The sequence below is a fragment of the Cydia fagiglandana genome, chromosome 7, assembly GCF_963556715.1.
Source record: "Cydia fagiglandana chromosome 7, ilCydFagi1.1, whole genome shotgun sequence".
NCBI lineage: Eukaryota > Metazoa > Arthropoda > Insecta > Lepidoptera > Tortricidae > Cydia > Cydia fagiglandana.
In genome coordinates, this window is record NC_085938.1 from 824,399 (window position 1) to 851,345 (window position 26,947).

The following is a 26,947-nucleotide window of genomic DNA, read 5'->3' on the forward strand; positions in this document are numbered from 1 at the left end:
AAGTTAGATGTTTAAAATAACACTTACACTGCGTGTGCTATCAAAATCGTTGCAGACTTTTCTTGGTCTAATCTATCTCTTAGTAAAATATTTATTACAGAAATATTTCAAATTTTACTTTTGTTAGGCGAAGTTAGGATTTCCTGCGGTAGATACTTTTGCCAACCCTGATTTTCAACTACCTATTCGCAACATTGATTTGATAAAACATTTGATAAAAACACAACATGAGTATGAGAATAATGTGGTACCTAAATAAGGGCTGATTAAGACGGCGCGCGAACTCGCATGCGATTTTAGTTACATTGGGGACTGTTGGTTACGTTCAATTCAACCGACCGATCAAAACCCGCAATGTAATGAAACTCGTATGCGAGTTCTCGCATCGTCTAAATGAGCCCTCTGTGGTATTTATCTACCCACATATCACTTAAGCGACTGCAAGTACCAGTTAAAAATGACTGTATTTTTACGGTACGTAAATTTGGTTTCCACAAATGGGAGACAGAAAAAGATAGTCTAACCTCAACTAGCACAAAGGGCAGTTAACCCGAGACCGTATCGCAATAAATCTCACCCTGTATGTACCCACTTTTGTACTTTTTAAACCGCATTTTTATTCAAATACCCACTTAGTAAATAAAATATGGGTGAAACAAACACAGGAGCTGGGTGGAGATCGTCCTCTTCCGTTCAACTTCCCTTTTAAAAGTGAATTTATTTGCTACAAATAGGGACATGATAAAGAATAAAGACGATAACAACTACATCCTACCCTTTTTAAAGGTTGTTTTTTGTTACTTTTTACGTTTAACATCATTTTTAAAATTAGAACAAAGAGAAAACGCGCAGTTCATTAGACATATTTAACGGATTAATCAATTTTTAACATTTTTTTAAATAGCGCACTAGCACAAACTTTACAGAATAACACATAAAATATTTGTCATTTAACAACTTAATAATTTCAACACGATCTAAAAAAAGTTTTATGATTAAAACGGGGGTAGATAAATAGTATCTTTGTAGTTTACGTTGCGTCGAAACTTTCCTTAAAAAAACTTTCGCGTCTTTCATAGATATTTTTCCAGTTATAAAAATAAGCTAACGCTTTTCCTAAAACAACAATAACAGAGTTTGATGTCGCATGTGCCCTGCTAAAAATACAGTGAAAACAGTGACCGGCGATCGCCGAAATGGCAGTATTTTTCTATGCGGTCATGAATTACGCATGCCGCTGTTTTATATCGGGTCACAATTGCTCAATCGAAAACCTGGGGAATTTTTAGATCAAATATTGGGAATAGATTATTTATTTTCAAAAATTATTAATATACTTTGGTCGCTATCTGGGTATTCGAATTTCGCAGTTTAAAATTTTGTTTTATATTTCAGTACTCAATTCGTATACTACAATCATTAGGATCTACCTAAACAGTCTCACATGTGTATAATTTCTTCGCAACAGTGTCAGGTTGGTAAAAGTTTTAATTCTTTTGTTTTTAAGGTACCGCAACCGACCACAATCAATATCTATTTTGCCACAACGAAAGTTTTATGGTATTAATATAAAATTAGATACCTTCGTGTGCTAATCTTAGCCCTTCATTGTTATAAATTTGTTCCTGCTACTAACTGTAGAAATCACAATAAAATCTGTAATAAATGACAAATAAATAAACAAAATACCTCACCATGCACGTTAATAGGTACGATGAGTGTATATTAAACAACCTACTAGTACCTGCGGGTAGACCAATAACTCCAATAAGTAACGGTCTTCTAAACCGAAGCTAAAAAAAACTCAAACGTACGGCTTTTTCTTTCATCTAAAGTACCTACTTTGTTAGAAATTGTAGCGAAAAAATGTTTAGATGTTGGCAAATTAGCATTTGGACCCGAGGAGGGCCCGGGTTTTGTTTTACTTTTAAACCGCTCTTAGTTTAAAAACTTTCTGGGGACATTATTTAATTTTGTTACTCGCTTCAAAATCAAATTCAGGATCGCGTCACACGGCTCGATTCGGGAAATGAATTAATGAATTAGACTCACTAGATATGAAATAGTGAAGATATGTGACGTTCCACGAAAAAAGGTACCTTATGGCGGCCGGCGCTTACGTCGCTTAGCGCCGCAATAATATTGGAGTGGCGTTAATAATAGCGTAAGCGCCAACCTTCATAAGGTACCTTTACCCATGGCACGTCACATATCTTTACTATATCATATCTAGTTAATCTCTAATTCATTTCCCGGATCGCGCCGACAATTTAAGAGGGAAGTATACCTAGCTACTGACAAAAGTAACTTTTTCATACAATTTCCATTTCGGGAGAAAACATTTTCGATTAACGAAATCTTAACATATCACTTTGATTTTGATGTCGATCGCTTCAGCATAATATATTCTAGGTTTGGGCTAAGCTTTTTTGAAAAAGACTTTTTTTGTATTGAAAATTTTGAAAAAAGGAAAACCTATAATCCTAGTTTTTCATTGTGTCAATAACATACTAAAAATCATGGAGAATGGATAATATTGAGAAGTGGAAAAACGTTTTCTTTTTTTGTACGATCACATGCTTATACTTCCCTCTTATATATCATATACTTATATACTTCCCTCTTAAGATTATGCATTTAGTAGTACCTATATACTTGTATTGTTTCGTTTTTGCAGTTCTAAACTATTATTAACTAACATAAAATCAAAAATTAATTGCTCAAGAATTAGATACCTACTTATTTTTCCTGTCATTAATTCCAAAGGTTTTATCATTGATTTTAGTGTTTGTTAAAACTTAGTAATTACAATACGGTATTCCGTGAGATTGATTTGTATTCACATAAACTGTATAGTAAACTGTCACTCGCGTTATTTCCAGACCAACACGACTTTCGATAAAAGAGCGATCTCCCATCTTAATTCCCAGCAACGCACTTCCAACCTTTTTTGTATTGCAGGTGTCCATGGGTGACGGTATTTGCTTGCCATCAGGAGATTCGTCAGCTCTTTTGCCTCCTAAGTACATCGTAAAAAAATCTCGTCCCTATTAGGCCAAAGTGGATGTTAACCTCATATCTGATTTATTAGTGCATACAAACTTAATACCTAGAAACAAAATAATACCATACTTAAAACATAATTAAATAACTATTAACCTACAAAACTTAAAAACTAAATCTAAAAATAAATAAAACTAATCTAAAACTAAATAATTACAAACTATCCTGCGGAATGGTGCCGTAGATGCTGGCAGCATTTCCCCGCTGTATCGCTATACTTATTCTTTGTGCGAGGAATCTGCCAGCATCTTGCTAAGAGAAAAACAACATACAAGTTTTACGGAAAACAATATCCACTTGGCGCCAACTCCTATCTCAAACATAAATATCACCCAATTCTACTTAATTGCGACCAGCATCCAACCAATTACTTTATCCACATATCTATAAACAAAAGACGGTTTTCAAACGCCCCGCCCACTCAGCAGGGCGTGGTGTAGCCCCGCCCAGCGACACTCCCCCCTTAAAATTACCAGGTTTTATTTTCCAGTGGGTGGAGGGGGGAAAGATGGCTACTATTTATGCGGGGGTCTATTTGAGAGAAATGGGCTTTGGTAACAAAAGGTAGAAATATGCTGGTTTATCTAAGTACCTATATGTAGGTATTGTGCTTTCCTTTGTGTTGGATAACTAACTTAGTTTACTGGCAGACAAAGAGACTTGTACCTATAAATATAGCTAGGTACTATGTATGTGCAAAAATTATGTTTCCCAAAAGTACTTTTAAAACCAGGAAATTAGACAGAGACGAAAAATATGACGTGCCGTCCGAAACTTGCGACGGAAGAAATGGCCATCGCACGGGTTTTTTTTTTACTTTTCATCTCAATTAATGTAAAATATATCGTCAGATCCCTCTGCTATATCACTCACTAACTTCATATATTTTCTACTAAAATTATACTGATATGGTAAGCAAGGGAAGCAGACGATATAGGTGGGTACAATTGAAACTTAATAAAACGATTTGGTAATTTTCGTAAATAATAGTGTTTAAAAATCGTGAAAGTCAAAATCAATCTTTATAAAATTAACATGTTTACAATTTATACTCAATATACATTACTAATAATGAGGGTAGGCACGTAATTGTAAATACCTTAATTAAACAACTGTACCGCTATTCGGAACCTAATAATAATATTGAGAGTGGCAACACTGTGTTGTCGGTCGTATTGTCCTTTTCTAGCATATACGTCCCTCTCTCTCCCACACTCCCACCACACAGCAGTTTGCTTTTTGGCGGTTGTCGCAAAAACAAATTTCCAACTCATTGGCTTGCTGTTTTTCCATCTGGAAGGTCGTGAAGCTAAACTGCTGGTGAGTTTTTGAATTTGTACCTCAGTTTAGCTGACTATATTGAAAAACAGTTTCTAACGGCTTTTGCCGTTCGAAATAAATATTTAAATTTTGTGTCCTTTAAACTATCTAGCAAATAAAAACGATCCGGAATAATAATGTGTAAGTTTTCAAAGGCTGCCTGCGCGCATCGTGGCTATGCTAATGAAAATACTAAAACACATAATGTTAGAAAACACATCGAGCTGGTAAAGCGTGCACTTGTCACCATTAGAATTTAATTAATTTTATACCTACATTAAGTCTCTTCTGAGTCTTATTAGTTTACTTAAATCTTTGTGTGTCTATAGTAACGGTTGAAATTATAACCCTTAAATGGTGATGTGTGGAGGCATACCCTTCAGTTTTTAAGTGATTTGTGTTTTCGAATACGAAAGGATCGGATAGTTAATACGTGTTACGTAGAACTAAGTATTCAGATAGAAGCTTATAGACGTGTAGGTTTTATCTATCCAAGTATCCATCAGCAACTTGTCGTTTTATCCCGTTCCGGGTTAAATATAATATTGCAAAATGAATTTTTTGGTAATAAACTTGCTGATAAATAACGTGTACCCGCTTGGGAGTATATATTTCCGCTCTGAGGGACACAAGGTAACGAACAAACCTACATCGCAAGCATTGCATTTATTTTTGTGGAAAGTGAGTACTTCGGCAGTACGTAAACTTAAATCTGACTAGACAAAGAGAGAGATTAGCATGGCTCTGCGCAAGAATGTCATGGAAATCCTTAAGTATTTCGCTCCTTATCTACCAACTTATATCTCTCCAACTAGATCTTTGATTTTGAAAAAAAAAAAAAAGGTTAAAATGTAGGTAGATAGGTATCTTTTTAAATAAATAACAGGTACTTACTAACAGTTTAAAAGGTTAAAGAAAAGAACTCTTGCATGTAGTTGCTATATGTGCTTGTATTATTTTGGATTTGAATAACTTCATTATTCTATATGTAACTACATACAAGAGGGTCAATCTTTAAGCCTACCTACCTACCTACATAAATAGTACCTACACTTGTAAACGTTTTAAATAAAATCGGAAGCCTGTGACTTGAAAGGGCATTAACGATATGGGAATCTTTAGATTGATTCATTGACGAAGACGCATGGTTTGCTTCATTCATATTGTCAAATTATATTCGCTAACTGTAGAGTTAAAGTTTAGTTATGGCAAATCTGCGCGTCACCGTGAATGACACTTTCTAAAAGTGCCTATTAAAGTAAATCCTTTCCCCTTGTCGAGCGAGGAACTCGCAACTAAGGGAATATTACCCATAAACTTTATTTGAATGATATTCTTAAGCCTATGTCTGTTGTGGTTCCACCTGCGTAAGGTGTGCCTAAGAGAATCTGTTATTCAGTCACAAACTAACGTCAAGTTATTTGTGATGAAACCAATATGTTGTGTACCTATCTAAGCCTGCGCAAGGCTGCCATGTTTCCACCTGCGTAAGGTGTGCCAAAGAATCTTTGATTCATTTACAAACTGATGTCAAGTTATTGATGATGATATTACAACCTATGTAAGCCTGCGCAAGGCATGTCAGAAATTTAAATGATATGGTAATAACACAGGCTAGACCACAATTATAAATATATAACAAAAATGAATATGTAAATACCTCCTCTTAGAGAAAGTAAAAGGGTTCTAACAAAATAATGTTCTGGGTAAAAATCAGTCGAAATAGGCAAGGCTTCGTTATTCGAGTTTTCATTTTTGTTTACCAATCTTTTTTAAGGGTCCCGAACACCCTATTGGCTAAACCCAAAATTGGACTAATGAACATTTCTAAAATTATAATATAATAGGTATAAAATAACATAAGATTCCAGGCCTATCTCGACTCATTTTTATTTTAAAGATGAAAAAATCTTTGCACCCTAATACTTTTAAAATTGTGGTCTGGAGACGCTAAGCCTCATAATGTGGGTGGCATAGATAATACTAAGAGATTTAGTCACCTAAATTCTACCACAAGCCCAGGCACAATATTGATAATTAGAATAAGGTGTGGTCAATCGTCCAAGGTCCAGATAACTACTCTGTGGACTCTAATTAAATCAGGCTCACTTAAGCTCACGACACGACATAGCTTACGGTTCAATTCTGAAATAAGCTATGTTTAATATCACTCATGGTGTGAAAATAAAATTACAAGAGCACAAAGAGTCTGCTCAAGGTGTACAAAGGGTTTCGTTTAGCGGCCCTATGAATATCTAAAAATCTTTGAAGTCTATGCCTGCTATGGCAGACTAGAAATTAATATAAATTATATTTGCCTCGAGAGCACTAGTTTTTCAGTTAACATGTTTAAGAGTACCTACCTATGAGGTACACGATATAACCAAAGTTACCTATTTAATTGTTATATTCCTGACTGGCATGGTATAGGAAAATTGTCATGTGCTGCACAAGCATGTTAGAAATAAAAATATACAAAACTGACCTAACGGGGCGTTTATGAATGATTTATTTTACACCTTTATGTCTGTCTTGTGACCCTTGAAGATTTGAACCACCTTGATCGTAAGTGCTCCTATGCACAGATTAAGTTTATTTTAAACTACCCATGCCCTAATCTCAAGGGCACGCGCTTCTATGCACGGACCAAATATTGTTATCACTTAATTCACTTATCATTATTCATCATAGTTTGATACTATACGTTTAACAAATGTACCCACCGTGGAATGTAATGTACCCACGACATAAGGTTTTTAATAAACAGTGACTTAATGGTTTGCACGAACGGTTCTAACTAGTATAACTTCGGCGGTCACGTCTAGGGCATGACCCTCTAGTTATCAATTTATACAAAATTATAGCATTGTGATACGGTTTGCTTTGCACAATAAAAATGGGAAACAGGCCTTGCGAAAAGGCGAAGCTATTTTGAAACGCGAGTACTTTTCGAAAATACATTGTAATAGATATAAATATGTCTTTGTCGTGGAACAAGTACACCCAAACAAATGCAGTCATTTATTATAATATGTTGGCAAAACTCTGCCAAAGAGTTATATAGTCTGTCTATACAGTGTAACCAAGGCATCAATGCACATGAATCTCTTGAAACATGGTGGATCAATTAATTTACACCCCGTCTGTGTCTTGCTCCTACCAAATCCTCAAGTTAAGGACCTCAACCTATATATAGGTACCCTTCTCGCTCGAGACCTGTAAAAAAATGTACACAATAATTTCATGTAGTCAAGTGTCGGTAAACTAGGTCCCCACCACTTAGCGCTATCGTGAATATATATGCAAGAACTCTGTATATTGCCTCCCAGGAGGCGGGACGTTATTAGACTATCCTATATAGTATACAAAAGTACACTGGCCCAAATTCAGTAATATTTCAGAATATATAATAACATTTACAATCTTGCTATTATTGAAATATAAACAAGGTACAATTATCCTTAGTTCATAAGGAGGATAAGTATACCTAAATATCTAATAGATTCGACAAAGTGCTGATTCTAGCATTGGATGAAATAGGTCCCTCTTAAAGGGCCTCTGCGCTGTTGGCTTTGGGCCACGGGCGCCCGGCAAAAGGTCGGGGACCCCCTGGTTTCGCACAGTTATTGCAAATAATGTAAAATCACGAAATAAGTACATAAATTTGTATATCGGTTAAAAGCACCTATGCGATGAGCTAGGGTTTCGAATTAAGTATCTTATTCCTTATAATTTACACACTGAATATTCAGAATTAAGCAATGTCTATGAATAGTTTACAGAAATTAAGCCACTTTAGCGGTCAGAACCAATAAAGTTTCAAGGCTTATGTCTACCAGTAGGCACCAGATAAAGTAAACCACTGAGAAATTACTCTTACTACATATATACAAATTAATGAGTAAAATTAAGGTTATGATAGCTAAACATGAGTTTAATTAGAATGACTCTGCAAATATCATTGATAAAGTTCTGTGGCAATTCTACATTAACCATTTGAACGCTAAGAACATCAAAAAGCGTCATAACTAGTGCTCACAGCGCAGTGAACACATGAGTGTTGTGGCTTAAGCTCTCAAAGTAACCTTCACACTTTCAAGTAAGGTTTATTTAGGTACATTGACTCGCGTTCTCGTTAGTAAAGCCAGGTAAAGCGTTTAAAAGGGTTAAATGCATTTTATAGCTATAACCTATAACAAAGTATATGGCTTACAGTCATTAAAGAAATTTAGTGATTCTCTATGACATTTCAACAAGTACCTAATTTTATTAACTTTGTGGTGATAGTGATATAAAGAATAATTAAAATATTCGTCTACTTAATCCCGAGGGATTCTGGAAATAAGAAAGGTCCTGTCCTTGTTATATTCCTGCAACTGCTTACTTTACTATTATAGATAATTATTATCAAATTTGATAATAATTGCTACTTATAAATAAAAACTACTCTAGTACTTTATTATTTTTATCTTCTCATACTTGAATTACATTACTCCTTATAACAGATGTTGTATGCTCCTTGAAGAGTAGACTGACCTATCACATTTTTTTTTTTACCCAGTTTTCATGTAATTAAGTACCAGTATAGCACCCTTGTGGTGACTCACTTATTCTTTTGAACATTTATAAGTACATTAAGTACGTATATAAAATGCTAAGTTAGTATCATTATATAATGGAATATCAAATTGTATGCTTTACTAAATACCTCTCTCCTCACGGGTGTTAAAATAAAGGGTGTACTGCATAATTAATTAAACACTCATAATATAATAATATTACATATACATAATAAGTACATGTATAAATCACATTGGCTTGGCGTCTTCCCACCACCAGGCGATAACAAACACGTCTCAATATTATTATTAGGTTCCGAATAGCGGTACAGTTGTTTAATGACAGCGTTTTACACAAAAATAAAACGCTAATTAAATAACTTACCCTATTCGGAACCTAAAGTTTTAATCCTGCCTGGTGTAAATATGTATAATTTTGAGACAATGAGTTGGAAATTTGTTTTTGCGACAACCGCCAAAAAGCAAACTGCTGTGTGGTGGGAGTGTGGGAGAGAGAGGGACGTATATGCTAGAAAAGGACAATATGACCGACAACACAGTGTTGCCACTCTCAATATTATTATTAGGTTCCGAATAGGGTAAGTTATTTAATTAGCGTTTTATTTTTGTGTAAAACGCTGTCATTTATGCTCGCCATTAGGCATTTATACTAAAGATATTTCTGATACAATTTTAATAGTGACATGAAATTTCAGTACAAGTACTTGTACATTTCTGTTTTCCTTGGAAATATAATAATTTAGGTTTAATTATTTACTTATAGGTAGGTACATACTATGTAGTATGCACATCAATCCTGATATTTTCTCCAATCACCTAGAACCATCACTGAACAAGTATGTAGTTATATGAAAAAAAGACCTCCACACAAAATCTAAACAACTCGATTCAATAACAGAATCAATGTTTTGAAATACGTTTTGGGGAGTTACGCAATTTTGTACACAATTTAAAAACAAAAAATAAAAGGAATATTTATGTACGTAGGTACAAGTTTGCTTGCAAGTCTGAGTTTAATTTTTTTCCCAAGAACGTTACGTTAACGAACGTTCCACAAAAAGATGGAATCTTACGATGCGCCTGACGTTTTTGCGTTTTGATTTATTGCGTGAATGTCGTTGACATGTTGATACATGGCAGCCGAAATATTCACACAATGTTGTGGGTAAAAAGTATCTGTGAAAGTGTGAGTTTGACGTACTGCCGTATTCGAACTTTAAGATATTCACAAGAGACGACACGTAGTAGATCCATTCTAGATACGTTATAGTTTAGATATCAACTAGTTCTCTTTTGCAGCGCAATTCGGGCAACCAATGTCACTTTTACGTTAGATAGAGTAAGATATCTATTAGATGTGAATTAGATCTCTAAGTCATATCCTGTGGAAATCGTTCAAGTGTATCTCTAGAATCGCGCAAATGTCAAATTGGACGGGTTAGATCTTAAACATAATTATCGTTATCGTATCTTGGTGATGTCTAAAAGATGTCTAATAGATGTCTATTTCAAAATCCGAATCGGGGCCGTAGTTTAAGTAAGATTGACATCTTATTTTTTTCATCTGGTTCTTAATGTTGATGTATTCTGAATTAACGCATATGTTGACAATGACAACGATTCATATGTAGAACATGGTCGATAAATGATGCGTTTTTGTAACAGTAAAGTATTTTTTTAAATACAGTGGGAAAATAGGAACATGATTTTAGCAGCCCCCTTTAAATAATGATGTTTATGTCGTGTATTCCTTTAGGTTACGTTCTGGTTTCAACTGCAGCTGCGTTACTGTTGCGGCGTCGTTGTTGCCGCCGCTGAATTTCCTGAATAAAATAACTAAAGGAATGAACGTCATAATCGCAGCAGTAATGCGGCGGCGAACGTCACTTATTCGCAAGATTCGTAACAGTAATGCAGCAGCAGTTGACATTCGAACGTCACCTTGAGCAGAACAAATAGGAACGCCCGTACCATTCTTTTCTATATTCAGGCCATTTTTAACCTCACGTAATGTTGTTCTGGCTAAAGCTAAGACCCTGAATTTTTAGTGATGTATTTCCACTACTAATCTACTAACTAGGTAAAGTAGGTAATCAATATAATCATACATAGTTTCGTTGTTATCACGTTGCTAGTGATGTAAATGTTATAATTAAACACATGACATGTGTTCGATCATTATTACATAGGTAATTCTTTAAAAATTACTTAAGCTATTAAATTTTTTGTGTAAATACTTCGAAATCGAATATAAAATCGAAACCGATGCATGTGTATTACTTAGTAGTTATGTTACGGGAATGCGTGACATTTTTTTTATGTAATTTACATCAGTTACAAAATGCCTTACATCATTTTGAAAAAGCTGACACTCTTTAAACTACTGGATCGATTAATATCAATCAAGGAAACTTGCTTCGCGTGAAAAAAACGTATCGAAATCGGTCCATCCATTTGAGAGCTACGATGTCACAGACAGACACTCAGACAGACTTTGGCATCAAAAGTATTAAAATATTAGACAACATTATTTTAATTTACTTATTTATTTCCTAGCTACAACCGTATGCGCCGGAGGCCCTGCGCCCGCGTCTATAAAAGGCAGCCTGCCCACGCGCACGGCGCACTCGGGATCGGAGCGGGACGTAAGTATTCACTTTCCTTACTTTAGCGGCCATTTTGTGATGCCGCCATTTTATTTTACACGTTTGAAATCATTTGGTAATTTTTCAACTCTAAACGTTATTTAAGTGTAGTATAAATGAATATTAATTGTGGAAAATTTTATTTTGTTATTTTTATTGTGAAACTGCGATATCGGAAATGCGCCATGTTGTTTGTGGACACGTGTTGAAATTGTTTACTTAGTTCTTTTTCAATTTTAAACGTTAATTAATAAGTGAGCTATAAATAGACATTTATTACTAGTAAAGTTATTAATCTTGTTTTAAGAAGTCATTTAAGTTTAACTCCTATTTTGGGAATCCGCCATCTTGTTTAAGCCACGTGTTCTTAAAATGTTCCTTCTCGTTCTGGTTTTTCACTTTCAAATGGCGTAAATTAGTAGGCCAGGAAAATTAGGAACATTATTTTTCAACAGTTTACGTGACATGAGTCACATGAGATCGTTTTTGAATGACATTGTGATACCCACGTGTTCGAGTTAGGTTATTTTTATTGCAGTAGGTATATTTTAACATTCTTATAAATTGATTGAAGGATTTTTTAAATCTTATTTATTTTATAAGCCATACATCTTATGATTAAGTCGGCTTATTGATTGAAGGTTAAACTGTGCCATTTTATTTACAACTTAAAGATATACATAGTCGTTTTTAAACATATGTCAAGAAACCAACTGTATTTTTCCACTACTGTTTTTGAAATAAATAAACCAGGAAATTAATGATTTTTAACTAGCCACCTAATTGTTCTCTGAAAGTATCTATATACTTATTTCTGTATTTTATCGTTGATTATGTCCTTTTATTGCAGTGCGCCAGGGTACCCGCTAATACTGGGCTTGCGGCAGCATGGTAAGTGTATTAATTATTATTATGTCTGTCTTTTACAAATTCTCGGGACCATGGGGTCCCGGGCATTTGGAAGGCGTGCGTGGGGCCGAAGCCAACACGTAGAGACCCCTTGTAATAAGACAATTTACTCTAAATGTGACACCAACCGACGATTATCCCTGTTTGCACTATAGTAGTGCACCCAAGGACAAGCCCCGGTTAGTGTAGGACTATTGCAAGAAAAGGTACAAAAAGAAACCGGGCTATTGCGTTGAGTTGTTAGTGGGCTAGTAACTGGGACTATGGAGGAAACTATGGCACCTGCCCTGCTCATATGTTAAAAAACATGAAAAAATGGGTCAGGTGGTGACTCGCCAACTCACAACATGGGTCCCCGAAAACGGCCGCTCGCACGGAGCGACAAGGGGACAACATCACGTGAGCGGCTCAGGGCGTGGAGAGGTGTGCACCGCTTTCTACTATTATTATTACGAGCCCATTGTGTCCCACTGCTGGGCAAAGGCTGGGTGCGAAGAAGTGTATTAATACTATATATTAATCATTTAGTCGTATCCTTTTATATTTACGGAAATATTCATATACCTACGTGCTTAGCTGTAGCTAGTAGACGTATTTTTCACATGAAGACGAGAAAAAGTCATTTTAATAATAAATAGCTGCTAAATATTTATTATTTATTTATTTAAACTTTATTGCACATAAAATTATAAGTACAAATGGCGGACTTAATGCCATAAGGCATTCTCTACCAGTCAACCACTGGGCCAAAAAGAAACTGTTGTTAGGTAAATATTTCGTAGTCTCTTAAGTATATATTAGCGTCCCTCTTATAATATCGATGCTTAGTTGGACTGGAATAAACTGTCAGTACCTATATTGACCATCGTTCACATTGTGATCTGATCTTATTACAAAGACATTAATAGTTATGTACCTAAGGGTACACAAGTTAAGAATGTTGCTGTAAATACATAAGCATTAACATGAAACTTCGTGTTTCCAGGCAGGTAGCACAAGCACCTGGCTCCGGCAGCAAGCTCGGCCGCCCGGTGCCGTTCCGTCGGCGACGTCGATCGACGTCGAGCGACGTCGGGTGACGTCGGGCGGAGCACTGGCCGCGCGGCTGCCCCGCTCAGTGAGCGGCTAGCAGTGGACGCGCTGAGAGAGACCTGCGTTGGTAAGTATTGTAACAGTAGAATGACGTCGGGTGACGTTGGACGTCTGACAGCGCGGCTGTGCTCAGCGAGCGGCTAGCACTGAAAAAGACCTGAGTAAGTGTTGGACGTCGGTTTACAATGTGGTATACTTTTTAACACGAGGACTAGAACTAGAATACCGAGCCGCTACGAGAGGTGTCAGAAGACATTTACTGTCAAGGAATTATGGCTCCCCTACACGATGGGCCAACACCGGCCACTCCAAGGGACGCACTTATGCGTTAGAGAAAGCAAGTGATATTGCTATCTCATTCTGCCGCATGGCTGCGTCCCTTGGAGTGGCCGGCGTTGGCCCATCGTGTAGAGGAGCCATTAAATTTCAGCACCATTTCGTGCATTGTCACAGTGACAATAGTGTGAGCTGTGAGGTCCCTAGCGACTTTCAATAGGTATTGATTGTCACTGTGACAAGGTACGAAATGATACTGAAATGAGCCATATTTTTTGTACTAATAAACATCGTAATCATGACTCTTTTTAGGGTTCCGTAGGTACCCAAAGAGTAAAAACGGCACCCTATTACTAAGACCCCCACTACTGTCTGTCAGTCTGTCTGTCATCAGGCTGTATCTCATGAACTGTTGCCACTACAACAACGGAACCCTCGGTGGGCGAGTCCGACTCGCACTTGTCCGGTTTTTATTATATTTTTCCTCTCCTTGTTCCAGATCGCGGTCTTGTAGCGGAGTCACAGATTGTAGTTTAAACATTAACATTAACATGCTGCGTTTCAGAAAATCAAACCTTTTAACATTTTAGTTAAGTCTTTAGTAATATAATATGTGTAATTCGTTCACCAGTCTTTCACGATTGCATTATAAATGAAATAGGGATTCACCGCTATACTTTTCCGTTACTGATACGAGCAGGATCAGTCTTGCATAGTATAATGCACAATTTTAGAGATAAGTTTTTTGTTAATCCATTTTACATCTCAGTCGGCGCTAGTTAAGTTTCTTTATTGACCCTTAGTTTTAGTTTTTTCTATTAAACTTGTTTTTTCTTACTTTAAAATTGGTACTTTGATTTTGCACCTTGCCTTTCCCTACAGATTATTAAAAAAATATCCTACTACTCTTAAGGGTGGCGTACCTAGTTATTTAAGATACAAATGCGGAAAGTAGGAAATTCGTAACGAGTGGTGATGAGTTGCGAATTACCTATTCGCACGTGTATCATACAACGTTTTACAGTACATGTGGCCCTTTAAATTTTCGACATAGGCACGGAAAGTGCTATAGCTATATTTACAATATCTACATAATATGGTCCTATTTTTCCGCACAAGTGCTAACTTAGATATTGTAAATATCCTACTACTCTTAAGGGATAATATGGTCCTATTTTTCCGCACAAGTGCTAACTTAGATATTGTAAATATCCTACTACTCTTAAGGGTGACGTACCTAGTTATTTACAATACAAATGCGGAATGTAGGAAATTCGTAACGAGTGGTGATAAAATAAAACACGACCGAAGGAAGTGTTTTAAATCAACACGAGTTTTTTTTTAATTCAGTGCCTAGAATATCAGCTACTTAATTTTCTGTATGGCTTCTACAAACCTTACAACAAAGGGCATGCGGTTTGAAATAATTGCTGGCTACGAAGACTAATCAAATACCGCAATGTATAGTCAGACCAAGAAAAGACTGTACCTATCGGATTTGATAGCCCACACAGTGCAAGTATTATTTTAAACGTCCCGTAACGTAATTTCTATGAATTTATTACGTTTAACAATAATAACACATGGCACTGCGAGGGCTATCAAAATCGCTGCAGACTTTTCGTGGCTTAATATTATTGCAAATCGCTTGCTATTATCGGTGACATTTGGAGAGGCCATTACTCGGTTTCGTTCGAAAGGTGCCGATGCCGCTTTCGTTCATTCATTTTAGTGTATTTATATTATAAAAGGTGCGATGAATCTTTATTCGTCAGTTATGAAGCGGTACACTTGACTGGCTCCACGCTATGGGCCGCTAATGCCCGACCCCGCTTTGATCCCCTGATATTGCCGGACCCGCATCTCATTTTCGCAAACACATTAGGCTGCTTTTCATGGAACGTTTTACTGAAAATGTGTAATGTAAGCCACTTTCATTTTTTTTAGTGTACCTAAGGTAAACGTACTGGTGCTCGACGCGGTCCCATCTTGAAACTTAAGTCATTGTCAATAGAGGTGACAGCGAGGTGTCATCTATTGGGCATAAGCAATTTAGTATGTCGAGCACTAGTACGCTTACCTTGTGTGAAAATGTTATATAACTAATGGAATCCATCCGACTGACGACCATTTACATGTATGTATGTAGGCATTTAGCTGGGATCGTGGTACCTACCAAAAGCAAATTCATAATATTTCACACGGGTAGGTACCTAATAAATAAAGTGTCATCAGTCGGTTGGTGGTTTGTTGTTTAAGTAACAATTTATAATATTACACTTAGGGCCACTTGCATCATCCCACTAACCCTGGGTTAAGCGGTTAAACCGTTAACCAAGTGTAAAATGGTACTGGTGTACAATGGGATGGTGCATTAAGTGGCGCTTAGGCATCTTTATTATCCATCTTTATCAACCGATACCTTATTATAAAATAAGTATGTTTTATTGTATGTATGTTTTACGATCTGATCTAAACGTGTTGTTTGAATAAGTTGCTTAGTTATCAATACCAATTACGGCAATTACCAATCGTTTATTCACATATTTGACATTATATATGTACATTCCATGATGAACTACTGTTACCTAGTTTTCGTTTGTAACAGCGCCATCTTTGGTGAAATTAAGACATTAAACTGTATCGGCTCGAACACGTGTCGTCAGTGAATAGGCCTCACTGTAAGATTGGATTTATTAGGTTCAATTAGGTTTACCTAAAAGAAAACATTTATTTTTTTACTATTTGACAGATGCCGCCATCTAAGTAACTTTAACTTTGCACAGATAAAAAAAGAAAAAAACATCTTAAAAGTCCCCTAGTGTGCCCGTCTCCGCAATATTCAAATGAAGATCATCTGCTACTTGCCCGCCATCTTGCGCTAATATTGTTTCACAAAATGAAGCTTTACGCTCATTTTCTGGAGACAGTTTTTAAAATGTGTTTTTAAGGAAACGACATTAAAAAAATTCTTGGCAGAATAAATGATTGTGTCGATCAAAGAAATTGCATATTTAAAATTGAATGGTCGCTAAAAATATAAATGTATGTAAAAAACTATGATATGAATTACATTTTCATTAAAATAAACATTTTTCTACAAGTCAGTAGTACCTACGCATTGTTCATTAAGTATTTTTTATTTCTTCAAGAAAATTCTAATTGGTGCGAATGGTCGCTAGAAATGTAAATGTATGTAAAAAACTATGATATGAATTACATTTTCCTTAAAATAAACATGTTTTTTACAAGTCAGTAGTACCTACTACCTACGCATTGTTCATTAAGTATTTTTTATTTTTTCAAGAAAATTTTAATTGGTCCGAATGGTCGCTAGAAATGTAAATGTATGTAAAAAACTATGATATGAATTACATTTTCATTAAAATAAACATGTTTTCTACAAGTCAGTAGTACCTACTACATAATACGCATTGTTCATTAAGTATTTTTTATTTCTTCAAGAAAATTCTAATTCACGGAGAAAACACCAAGCATCAAACCTTCAAAAAGAGCCTACCTACGTCCATTTTAAATTTCCACAACATACTTGCAACCTTGGTGTTGCGGATATCCATGAGCGACGGTAATTGCTTACCATCAAGCGATTCGTTTGCTTGTTTGTCTCGTATATCATAGAAAAGCATATTTAGTACATACTTGGCTATATTTAATTTTATTCATAGGGTCTTAGGCCCGGTACAGACGGACTGCAACCCGACTGCAACTTGTATGGGAACTGCGCGCCGACTGACAGCCAACTGCAACATCGGCGTGTAGTTCCCTTCGGTATGGCCCTTATATCTCATCAAACTTAAGGCTGTTCATCGTAAAATAACAGGATCTTTGAAACGTGGCAGTGGCTAGCCCCGGAAATAAACAGATGTGATTTTCGGATATATGTTTCTTGACTATATGATAATAGATGTCACACTAGTCGAAACACAAATCCTTAAAATTTTCTCGATAGAAAATAAATCCAAAGTTACCTCTTCATTTTTCTTGTTTACCTCAGGGCAACTAGAAAACATATCCATATCCAGCATAATCCACTTTAAAGTAAAGGTTTTCATATCTTTAGCGTCATTTTTCACAGCAATACAAACTGAAAGATTGATTGATAAATATAAAACTCGATTCAAAACAAATCAAAAGTTCAAAGTCCATAATACATGAGCGTAATTCCGCCAAAGGAACTCGATTAGTAAACATTAGTAGCACAAATGCCGACGCGGCAATAAATTGAAATAAGAGAATTAAGAAATAAATCAAAAGAGGATTTTCCCGACACGTCGTCGGCGCGAAATTGGAAAAATACGACGCGACACGCCGAGCGCGGCGCGGGCGCGTTGTCGTACGACACGACAATCTTGAACGCTTTTCAGTTTTTGTTTAACCTTGTTTTATATCACATTCAAACCTAAATTGTGACGTCATTTATTGTGCCTTTGTACTGCCTATCCAGTATTTTGTGTTTTGTACAATTACCAAGAAAAGCTTGCAGCGATATTGATAGACGACGCAGTGCAAGTGTTATTTTAAATGTGAATATTTTATGAAATTGTGACGTACAAATAACACTTGCAATGCGTGGGCTATGAAAACCGCTGCAGACTTTTGTTGGTCTAACTTTATTGATGTTGCTATTTTTGTAAATGATTGAAGTTTTCTAATAAATTAAGTACCTAGCCACAATTTTACCTATAGAAAGTTAGATTCCGACTTACTTATTGGTTATTTAAAGTTCAAAAGAAGTGAGAAGTTTCAAGAAAAATAAAATACTGAAAAATAAATTCTGATACACTAGATAAAATGTGCTATACTCTGTACCTTTAGGTATTTAAATAAAAGTAAACAAACAATTTGTAAAGTTTCGGGTAAGTATAACAATTATCGATTAACCGACCTAGTACAAAACCGCCTGGATTCGAAGCTGAACGACCTGATTTTAACCTACATTATTTGATCATGCAATGTTTTCATCTACCCTCAACTGGCTTAAAGAGCCATTTGGAGGTAGATTTTGTTTACTTTTATTTAAATACCTAATATAGTACGGGACAGCCCATGGAATGCTTCTCGAATATATCATGCGGGGTGTTCAGTAAAATCCCGTGCTACAATGGACCCTTGCTCCATAAAGATAATAAGAGTGTCGGTACATATTAAGCGCGCAGCTACAGACTCATCTCCATATACATGATGAAATTGAAAGAAAGCGGGTAGTCAGGTGGAACTGCGTTTCATTTTATTTTCCCCTGTTTACTTTTGTACAATATGAAGATAAAGTCATATTTTTAAAGAGGGTAGGTTGATAAATTTTGATGACGATGTTATAACAGACGCCCTGTTATGAAGTGGTCTACAATTCGATTATGATGTCAAAAACAAAGCATTTTTAAATGTTGAATGACTTTTGATAGTTATTCCAATATGAACGCGAAGGTTTTGAATTTCTAACTAGTCTATTAGAGATCCTGAAGACGGTGAAGAGATACTACTCCTAAAAATACGTGTGATACCTGATTAGATTCGTCATGATTCCTAGAAAAATGTAAACGTGCAAAGTTTAATTTTAGAAAACACCCCGATTATTAATTGTTTTAAAACCAAATTAAGGATACCTACCTGTTTTTGTAATTTTACCAATAACTGGGATTAATCGCTAAGCGTGCAAAAAATATCCGGTGTTTACCTATTTATTGTAGATTTAATGTTGTTTTTGTTGTGCAAAATGTTAAGAAAAGCACTTCAATACAATTACCTACCAAAAGAATTCGACTAAAGGTCACCAAAAGCGTGATTTCTACATTCCAGGAGGGTACATATAATTAATAAAAGTGGCGATAACTGGGGGGGCAACGATGGCACACGGAATCTGGTTAACACACAGATTTGGACGTGAGCCGAATGTTGGTTTTTAATTGCTCTTGATTCTGCAGGACGTCCAGCGGCAGATTTTCGCGGCAAAGAATTTTATTATTTATTAATTTATTTAAACTTTATTGCTTAATACAAGAAAGTAAAAATGGCGGACTTAATTTTCACAAAAGAAAGAAAAAACCTCAGGCACTACCAAAAAAGCTTGCGTAATTATGGGTAATTGATATTTAATTCCGTTTTGAACTTGTGTACAGTCGCCATCAGATATATCGGAGCGGCCGAGTGCTCACAAATATCTGAACACGCACTCTATTTTCAAGGAGCTAGACTGTGCGTTCAGGTATTTTTGAGCACCTCAGCCGCTTAAATATATATGATGGCGACTGTCCCGTAGTTGTACTGGAATGTAGTTGGGTGGTATTGATGTAAGTATTTTTCTTTGAGTAAGAATTCAACAATATTATCTTCCTAGCCTCGATTTTTTTTAATTAGAAACATAAAATACATAAATATTCTTTACACACTTTAAACTTCTTACTTTTCTACTTTGTACGAGTATTATGCAGATTTAGTCATGATGTTTCCCATTACTGAATAGCAACTACTAAATGAAATGATTTTCCGTAGTTACTTAAGTTCCAAGAAAGTAGATTCCCAATAACAAAATAAAGAAAATCGCACAAAATATCCAACGTATTTTTCCTCAAAACCTTTCTTCAATTTCAAGATTACTTCAAAGAATTCCTCCACTATTTCACATAAAAGCAGCTCTTTCCAAGAAACATAACCCTCCCTATCTATCGTGGTTAAAAGCTCTCGAAGGCACTTTCAGGAGCAAATCCGTCTTAGAAGTACTTGACATAGTTTTGTGGCCACGCCCCCCGCCCATCCTATGGCCACGCCCAGCTGCCTTGGTTAAAGCGATTCTTATTAGGGTTGCGTTGAAAGCTGAAGCTTTCAGGGAACTTAATGTTTATTTTAGAACGTAAGTATTTACTTACTTATTAGTTTTAATAACTATTTCGTTTTGAAAAGGTTAGAGTCAGACCAACGGCGCGATTCGGGAAATGAATTAGACATTCACTATTAGATATGAAATAGTAACGATATGTGACGTTGCACTGCAAAAGGTACCTTATGGCCGCAATAATATTGCAGCGGCTTTAATAGTAGCGTAAGCGCCAACCGCTATAGGGTACCTTTTTTCGTGGAACGTCACATATCGTTACTATTTCATATCTAGTGAATGTCTGATCCATTTCCCGAATCGCAAGACAAGTAGACAAGTCTGCAACGATTTTGATAACACACGCAGTGCAAGCGTTATTTTAAACGTCAAACTTTTATGAAATTATATGACGTATAAATAACACTTGCACTGTGTGTGCTATCAAAATCATTGCAGATTATCTTGATCTAACTCTACCAACACCAACGTAACCATGTATAATTTTGTATACCGGCTGTGGCCTGTAACACGAGCAAATAATTAAAACATACAATTAGCTTTACCAAAAGTGGACTTTAAACTTAACATACAAACTCAGATACATAAATCAACCCACTGTTTTATTAAGTCTCGAAACAATGAACTCGTAAAATCCATAAAAATAATATTTAATACCAATGGCGGATTTGCAGTCTTTGCCGCCCTAGGCCCCAGGCCTTGTAGCCGCCCCTTTCTCAGCATCAGCACCCATCATATTGACTACATTTAGATCAGGCAACGAAAAGGTATAGAGGGAAATGTTTGGGACACATTTTTAACTTAGTAACTTTATTTGGACTCGGAGGTGAACATATCAAAAGTCCCCTTGAGCGGGGGTGGGGGGGGGGGTTTGGTTAGAAGGTCACATTTTTCGGTTTTTCGCTTATTATATCTCAGAAACTATACGTACTTGTGACATGATCATAGGAATGTAAAACCTATGTAGGTTTTACGGAAAAAATAAACAAATACTTATTCATTTTAAGTGATAGTTTTACCAATAACATTGACTTTTTATGTACCTACAAAAACATTAAAAAAAAGTAAAAAAGAAACATAAGAAAAACATTTTTTTTCCCCCATGAGGGAAATGCTTGTGTTTCAAGCATTTCCCTCTATAGGTACCTTTTTTTAAAAATTCGTTGCCTAGCCTAATTTTGAGTTATTTTTTGTTATCATCAGCGAATTTCTTGTCACAATTTGCCGCCCCTAATATCTTGCCGCCCTAGGCCCGGGCCTACTGTGCCTTATGGGAAATCCGCCACTGTTTAATACAGAACCAAGTATCAAGTACTAAGTATTTCAAGTAGGTAGTAGAATGTTCGGGGCAAAGACAGTGTGGTTTATTACCCCCACTCTCAAGTGGTGGGGGCGTTACGTAAGTTTCAAAGATAAATTACTGCGAACGTTAAACTTTTATATTTCTTTGGTTTTCGTAGACAAAGAAATAATATTGGGCGTTTTAATGGTAGGAAATTTACAAGCTGGAATTTCTGTAAGTTTGAAATTTTCTAACAATATTTTCTCATTTATTTGAACGACTTGAAGCTGGTATAGTGATTATAGAATTTAATGTATTGCTATAAAATACTATAAATAATCTAATTTTAACATAATAATTGAGATGACAAGCAACTCTGAAATGTTCAAAAATTAATGAGGTAAGTAGGTGGGTACTTACATACTTTGTAATTAGAAACAATGTAGTATTTGTGATTTTATTTTATATAATAAGGTCAGATGGGGTAAGATGGACATATGTACTACTAGCATGCACATATAACACATTACTAGCACGGGGCAAGACAAACAGCATGACAGATCCACACTTCCTCTACCCTACCCCTTTGCTACATTTTTCTTGTTGTACCCGGCTCAATTTTATTTTTTTTGCCGATTTTTATTTAGTCAGATTTAAATAAAATTTGGTAAGTGTGAAGAGCTTCTCAATCTGGGCGGAATAAAAACCAAACTCTAATATGGGACAACCAAAAACGTATGTAATTTACCGTTGGTTTACAAAAAATATACGTTTTCGTAACTCAAAGAAGATTTCTGGGACAAACGGTGTAATTGCGCTTATTATACCGGATTAGCAAGCTGAAGTGGCAATGGGCAGGCCACATTGCACGCAGAGAAGATGGCCGATGGGGTGCTCTAGTGGAGACCACGGACTAGCAAGCGCAGCGTAGGACGTCCACCCACAAGATGGACAGACGACCTTGTTAAGGTCGCCGGAAGACGCTGGATGCGGGTCGCTTCCAACCGGCACGTATGGAGGTCCAAGGGGGAGACCTATGTTCAGCAGTGGACGTCTTATGGCTGAGATGATGATGATGATGATATCGTACAGAAAACGGAACTATCTATTCACCTAAATAGGTTAGGTATAAAATTATGTGACAAAAAAAACCATTAAATAAAATTCGGCACAGCTACCTACTCCTTTTTGTAATTTTCTCTATGTAGCGTTAAAAAACAAACAAAGCCCTGATAGGTGCACTTATTGGCTATGAACCGTGCACGTGCCTCAATCCTGAGCCCTCAGAGCTCAAAGAGAAATATCAAAAAATACACGCCGGCCTCTTGGCGCTTTATTAAGAATAAATTTAGGGCGGACGGCGGGCGGCGGGTGCCACAAGGGAGAGGGGACAAGCGGGTTGGAAGACTCGACAGAAATTGGAGCAGTGCTATAACCGCGAAAATCGAAGTTCGCTAATTGCGGGCATTCTTCTCTATCAGTCTTATTGCGCTTTGACTAGCCTAAAAGAGAAAGATCACCGCAATTTGCGAAATTCGGTTTTCACGAAGGCCCCTCAGGAGTAGTTAGTAAGTATCAGTAATACGGAAAAGTAAGTAGGTAAGTAAATAAAATGGATTGGTAAATTAGAGTCAAGGTAAATATAAAGATATTTAGGTTTTACTAATTTGTCCTTTTTGTTCTCAAAAGTTATTATTGTTAAAACAAATGTTGACAATTTCATTACGGCCGATAGAACATTTATTTCACTTGACGTTTTTTGCCTAAAATGCTTTGAGTTTGTAGCAAATGCTAATTCCCCTAAAAATGTCTGAGCAGTACGTGTAAATAAGTTTGTTTAACTAAAATCAGTTGATTATGCCCCAGGAAAAATCATAATCATAATCATAATCATTTATTCATTATATATCAAAAAAAGGATTATCATTTCCATAGAGACTATTGGCTTGGTGCTCCTCTTATTCCACCTGATCTTACACTCGAGATTCTCAAGATGAACCCATTACACTTCGCATTCATGCATATGAACTACATATCACGCACTTTTAATAATCTCAGTCCCTGGTAATTTACAAAGTTCTTCCCGTCTCATAAGCGCAAGCGGAAATTAAATCACTACCTAACCCGCTTGCGCTCCCAACTCGATCCCAACCCAACGCGAGGTGCCTATCTTCAGACTAATGCATTTATTCAACAGGCGTTGGCCTCGATCGATACGCCGCGTAATTTCACCGAAACTGCGACTCCTCACTTCGCTGGTTATCGTCTATTTGTTTCTATCGAGGGTCAATGAAGTGTGTGGAATATGAATTTGATGATACTTCCTGGTTTGGGAAATACACACACACATTACATACTAAAAGTAGAGTCTGTTTAAGCACACCGCCTTACCCCCGTATTCGAACAATGAGATACGTCAAATACTAGATATTGAAACGATATGTATTAGATATGTCAGTGTGAAACAAGTGTCAAAAGTGACGTATTTGTTTGAAGAAACGTCGCTTTTGACACTTGTTTGACACTGACATATCTAATCCATATCTTTTCTAGATCTATTAACTGACGTATCTTAAAGTTGGAATCGGGCCGCTAAAGTGAACAGAATAAAATGAGAGTGTAATTTTTCATATAAATGTGACACGACATTACCACACTTTGTCATTGAAAATGCCGCGCAGAGTTAGCTTTGTCAGACTCTAGTGACTCTGGTTGCCCAAGCTGAAACGGACATGCTTCAACCCGCTTCGCGGCTCGCACTCGCTCGGACAAATTTATCAGGGTTGATAGATAGGGCGTCCAATTGCCATTTTATATTTTATTAAGTATAAAATATATGTCGATTTTTTCCGGTTCTATAGTTCGTTTTTTTTAGCATTAGAAAGAACTCCACAGAAGTAAGCGTACAGTTTTTATCAGGCTCTTTAATTGTTAATAATTATTGTATTATCTAATGTAGCACGGTTAGTACATATAATTTACTTCAAATTATTACCGCTAAAAGTGCCGGATTTGGAACCACAAGCTTACTTCTGCGAAGTTCTTTCTAATGCTAAAAAAACGAACTATAGTAGATTTCTATTTATATTGTATTTTTACAAGCCTTTATTTAGTTTCACCTGACTGTTGTCTGGGTGTAATCAAAACTTGCAAGTTAAATTTGATCCACTTCCCAGTTTCCGATTGAGCTAAAATTTTGCATACATAGTCGGGTGATAATGCAATATTATGGTGTCATCGAGCTGATCTGATGATGGAGACCGGAGGTGGCCATAGGAACTATGTGATAAAACAACGAAACCTAATTGTGTTTGGGGTTTTTAGAATTATCTCGATGAGTATTAGTTGCCTGTGGAAAGAAAAGAGCAGTCAGCGATAAAAACTTGTACCAAAAATGAAATTTTTGCCAAAAACTTATTTTAAAACCTTTTCAAGTTCAATTAACTTCTGAAATCTTGAAGTATCTACCGGTTACTGGAACAATTTTCCTTACACCGCCCTTGATGGATCTATACGCATTTTACCTCATAATTTTCCACATCTCACCAATTTTTTCTCACGTAGGACAAAGCAAAAAGGTTTAGGTATAGGTTCCAATAATAAAATCAAAATCAATAATCTCAATTAAAACCATTTTTGGAGAGCTTTTAAATTTAGGTTAGCTAAAAGAAAATCAAAATGGAAATTCCTCTTTTAAGAGTTTAAAAAACAAACAAGCCATTGCCCTATTTCAATCCTGAATCCTAAAGTAATTCACCTTTTCCTTAAACAATAGACAAAAATAAACAAAAAGGAAAAAGTTGGGAATTCTTAACAAGTTTACTTCGCAAATCGGATTCCGAATTTGAATAAGACCCAATAACAAGTGCGTACTTACCTTGCCGAGCCCCCTTTTAATGGGGGGATGGGATCTAAGTATTTCTACTTTAGCAGAGACATTGCTTAAATAATACACATACATATATTATATGTAGGTACATACCTACAAGATAAGGCATCAATTTCTGGATGTTGACATTATGGAAAATATTTTTAATAATTTGATGCATATTAAATATTAACCATAGCTATGACGCGTTCGTCTTTTTTCCTTTTTTGCATTATTGCAATAATTATTAGGAGCAAAAAATAGATTTCATCCAATGCTCCTAACTCTTATAATAAGTAATTATAAATACGGAAAAAATCAAACACGTTTATAGGCGTAGCTGTAGGTCCCTACATCAAATTGTGTCAAAATATTTTCAATAATAGGTATGAAAACGGGTCATCCAATTTCGCCAAGCGAGCTTTGCGAAAACATATTTGTAAAAAAATTTAATCAGTTTTATAAAATTAATAATAGGTAGATACGTTTTATCATGTCGGGAGACATTAGGTACATAAATACTCACTACATCAGTAATGAGTAGGTAGGTATAGTATTTATACTGTTACTATCTACTGATAGTAATATTACTATACCTACCTATTATACACCCACCGTTTTAATGCTCACGATTACACAAACATAAATAAAGCGGGTACCCGTTTTAATTATGCCACGAAAGTTTATTGGCATAATGGATTGGCACGGAACAATACGGTGAGTGCCAACTCACGTCCGCTCGCCCTCGAAACGAATCGATCAAACTAATGTAACACACAATTATCTATTTTAGTATTTATCGGCTGGATTGCTAGACTGAAAATCGCAGGTCCAAGGGGGTCACCTTGTTGACAACCTGTGCTTGACACAATGGTTCTATTACTAAAGAGTAGTTTCATAGGTGCCCCGTAACATTGCCATAAATATGCATATAAATCATATTTTAGTATAATAAGAGCTGGTATACACATATAAGTATATATGTCGACGGCCAATCATAATATCCGCAAGATCATGAAATTCCTTCTTGCATCCTGAGTCGAGGGAGCCCCGCTACGTGAT

The 26,947-nt window shown here is 36.1% G+C and overlaps 1 protein-coding gene and 1 long non-coding RNA gene across 2 annotated transcripts in view; both read left to right on the top strand.

The window, feature by feature from the left end:
* The window catches only part of LOC134666163 (zinc finger protein with KRAB and SCAN domains 1-like), a 43,328-nt gene that overhangs the window by 10,028 nt on the left and 6,353 nt on the right, over positions 1-26,947 (top strand). The gene's annotated exons all lie outside the window — the stretch shown is intronic.
* Positions 12,425-14,730, top strand: LOC134665682 (uncharacterized). Its single transcript, XR_010098407.1, has 3 exons — positions 12,425-12,499; positions 13,503-13,676; positions 14,385-14,730. It is a non-coding gene; the product is annotated as an uncharacterized LOC134665682 (long non-coding RNA).